The sequence below is a fragment of the Pongo pygmaeus genome, chromosome 4, assembly GCF_028885625.2.
Source record: "Pongo pygmaeus isolate AG05252 chromosome 4, NHGRI_mPonPyg2-v2.0_pri, whole genome shotgun sequence".
Lineage (NCBI taxonomy): Eukaryota > Metazoa > Chordata > Mammalia > Primates > Hominidae > Pongo > Pongo pygmaeus.
In genome coordinates this window covers 124,690,888-124,695,062 of record NC_072377.2, presented here as the reverse complement: position 1 = coordinate 124,695,062, position 4,175 = coordinate 124,690,888, and the positions used below count along the sequence as shown (strand labels likewise).

General features: G+C 32.3%; 1 non-coding gene across 1 annotated transcript; it reads left to right on the top strand.

Moving 5' to 3' along the window:
- Positions 1–3,304: 3,304 nt before the first annotated feature.
- On the top strand, positions 3,305–3,412 carry LOC129037676 (U6 spliceosomal RNA). Its single transcript, XR_008502907.1, has one exon. It is a non-coding gene; the product is annotated as a U6 spliceosomal RNA (small nuclear RNA).
- The last annotated feature ends 763 nt before the right edge of the window (positions 3,413–4,175 follow it).

The window sequence follows — 4,175 nt, the reverse complement described above, 5'->3', positions numbered from 1 at the left end:
TTGATTATTAATATCATGTTAATACAGATCTTCTGTTTCAATTTTTAGAAAAGAATAATATATTTTCTAAACTTTTACTTTTTTTTCTTGATAACATTTTTTTCTTTCGATGTTTTGAACTCTTTAGTGGATAGTCATCTTACTAGTTACTGGGGATTAAGTCATTTACCAAAGAGATAGCCACGCTGAGGCTACATGTTGTATGAAAAATCAGCACTAAACAAATAATTATGTAATTTGTTATGTACTTGAAAACTCAACTGGTATATGGAGGAAAGAGAGCTACCCAAAGGATCTAGAAAAGATGAATATGAGGAATCTTATCTGGGATATACACCTACAATGTGCCCACAAAAATTAAAAATAAAAAAGGAGAAAAAAAATCTGAGAAACATATCTTGAAGACCAAGTCTAAAGATAATGAATTAGTAATAAATGGAATAGAATGAATTTCTCAAGAAACAGTGATTGCAAATGTGCAAATATCATAAGATGATACAAGAAGAATAATCCATTTGGAAAATGAAAAAATAACTGGTTTATCTGGACTGGAGAAAGCAAAGGGTAGAGTGGCTCAAGCTGAGACTGGTGTCTAGGGCCTACATCATTCAGAACCTCAAAAACCATATAAGTATTTCTAATGTTTTCCCTGAACAATAATAACAAGTTATGAGTGAACTTAAGCAAGAGAGAGGGATTATGGAATTAACCTGGCTTTAATATGAAGAATGAATTGGGAAGAAACAAGAGTGGATATAGTGAGACTGGGCAGGAGGCCATCCCCCTGGTAGGCAAAAGATAATTGTGGCTTAGAATAGGGTCATGACAAGAAAGAGAGAAGATATGTTAAAGAGACACTTAAGTGGGAAAATTAAAGGGATCCATTAATTTAGAGGGAATAGACAATAAGAGAACAAACGTATGAGAGAATCCCTTCAGGATTCTGGGATTGAGACTAGGCAGATGCTGGTGGCATTCACTGTGATAAGAAACACTGAAGGAAGAGAACCAAGTTTTAGATATATGTAATTTTATTAGTCTATGAATGACTGAAGGAATAATGTGCACCTATAACTAAGCGGTGGAATTTCAATGAGTAATATACTTTAGGGAGTCGTCAGCATGTGGACAACCACTTAAACCACGTTATCGATGAGACAGCTTATACAGAAATAGAATATGTTGAGAAAGAAGGCTAGTTAAACCTTTAACCTGTAATACTTACAATTTAGATATCCAAAATAAACTGGCAAAGAAATTTGATAAACAATGACCAGAAACATAAGAGAAAAACTAGAAGAATGCAAGGGAAGCCAAGAAGTACCAGAAGAAAACAGTAAAACAGGCTGGGCTCAGTGGCTCACGCCTGTAATCCCAGCACTTTGGGAGGCTGAGGCGGGAGGATCACGAGGTCAGGAGATCGCGACCATCCTGGCTAACACAGTGAAACCCCATCTCTACTAAAAATATGAAAAAAAAATTAGCCGGGCGTGGTGGCGGGCACCTGTAGTCCCAGCTACTTGGGAGGCTGAGGCAGGAGAATGGCGTGAACCAGGGAGGTGGAGGTTGCAGTGAGCCGAGGTCGCGCCACTGCACTCCAGCCTGGGCAACAGAGTGAGACTCCATCTCAAAAAAAAAAAAAAAAAAAGGAAAGAAACAAAGAAAACAGTAAAATAGAGCTAATGAAACAAATCTAGGAAAAAGAGAGGAAAGCATAATTACCAAAAGTTAGAAATATTAAGTAGCTAGTTAACCCAAAATACAAAAGGAGAAAATTTAGAGTCATAAGAAATGATTGTGCTTACCTCTATGTAAAACCTAAAAAATTAAGCAATTTCCTAGAAAAACATAATTTACAGAAACCCGTTTTTGAAAAAAACACACCAGCATTTCAAAAGACCAATTTACATAAAAGAAATGAAAAATTTTGTTAAGTACCTATCACCAAAAACTACTAAAGGTTATTTTTCAGAGGAATTTTCTACAAAACCCAAAAGAATGCATAATCCCAATTCCACTTAAGCTGTTGCAGAGGATAAAACAAAAAGGAAGTCCACAATAATTGTTATTTAATAATTTTATAACCAACACAATTAGAGTATAGAGGAAAAATGTGTTATAAGCTTTGAAGATAGGTTTTACATATCTATTTGCAAATTATATGACTGGGGATTGCTATTTTGGAGGTAAATTAAGTGTAATTAACAAAATTCACTACAATAAATAAGAGAATTTGGCAAGTAAGCCATAGAAAATAATTATTATAATTAAAGTAAATGATTTCATGTATACAACTTGTTAGAAAGTATGACAAAATGAAAACTAAAATTTCTAAAAGCAAGAAAAGCACTTAGCAATAAACTTAACAAAAAATTAGTAAAATTCTAATATACTTCTGACAAAAGACAGCTTGAGGTAATAGCTTACAGAGTTGTTTGATAGGAAGATTTAGCATAAAAAGAAATCAGTTTTGCCCATTAATTTATAAATTTAATATGCTCTTGATATAAAATTAACTGTTTCTTAAAATACATCGCTGACTTTAAATTGTATATTGGAAAATTTAAAAGTAAAAAGAGCCATAAAATTTATGAAAAAGAAGAGCAATATTTTGTAGTTAGCACTCTTAAATAGCAAAAACATATTATAAGTTTCAGTAATTAAGATATTGTGGTATTGGCACATGAATATGAATTCAATAGAAATGAATAGAATTTTCAAAAATTGATCTCAAACTTATTTAAAGGTGGTATGTTAAAGCTAGTATGTTATAAAGTCACTTCATACCAGTATGGATAAAATAACATTAAATAAATGGTATTGGTGCAAAAATAGTGTCAGATCCACACCAGAATTAATTTCAAATGATTCAAAAATTTACATGCAAGGAAATGAGTTTACAAAAGCTACAGAGGGTGAGACTGTGTGGGGTGGGGAGACAAGAGAATTGTTTTATAATCTCAATGTACAAAAAGGGCTTTCTAGGACTCAAAATTCAGAATTCATAAAAAAAGAATAACAAAACAAAACACTTTTACATGGCAAAAGTCATCATATTGAACAGCTAAGGACAAATGATAAACTGAAAAAAATATATGCAAGTCACATCATAGTTTAGATCTGAAATATATAAAAATTTTCAATACATTAGTAATTTAAAAAGAAAATCTCATATTAAATTCAAAATTAATATTAAAGAAATTTGTATTAAATTCATATTGAAACTAAAAATCTGCAAATATCTCAAATACCTGAAAACACATTGATCTCACAATCATAGAGAGGCAAATAAAAGGTAAACAGAGTGCTTACTTCAGCAACACATATACCAAAAATTGATGCCATTCAGAGATTATTAGCAGGGCCTCTGAACAAAGAGGATGTGCAAATTCATGAAACATTTTATATTTTTTAAAGCGACTATTTTTCAGCATCAACTTGGCAAAAATCAAAGTTTTAAAACACAACTGGCAAGTCTGTGGAAATAGAAACTCTCATTCATTGCTGATAAAAGTCCAAGTTGGTACAGTCTAAATGGAGGATAATTTTGAAATATCTGCCCAAGATTACAAGGTATCTATCCAATATTATATACACTTTCAGCAACCAATTCTAGGAAAGTATCATACAGGTAAGTTCCCATACACAGAAAATAATGTATGTACAAGGTTATTCATTGTGGTATAGGCTGTAATAATGTTTAGAAACAAACTTCATTATCTGTCAACTAGTAACTCTTTATGTATGTTATATCACCAAAACTGAATATGAAACACTATAATACAATTGAATATGACACAACATGATCTAGGAAGATCTTGAAGAAACATTTTAAAGGAAAAAAAACACAAATACATAAAACGTGTATAGTATGATACGATTGGTATAAAACATGAGAAAAACATTTATTTATATTTGTTTTTATGTACATAAAAATCTCCCTAAAAGTAGAGAATAAAACAGTGGTTACCAGGAGGCAGTCCTGGGGAGAAAATGGGGGAGATATAGCTCAAATAATACAAAGTAGCAGACAAGTAAGATGAACAGGTCTAGATAGCAATGTATAACATGAGGACTATAGTTAATAACATTGCCTTGGGCCTCACACCCAAGTTAATAATATTGCCAGTGGCTCACGCCGGTAATATTAGCACTTTGGGAGGCCAAGGGAGGTG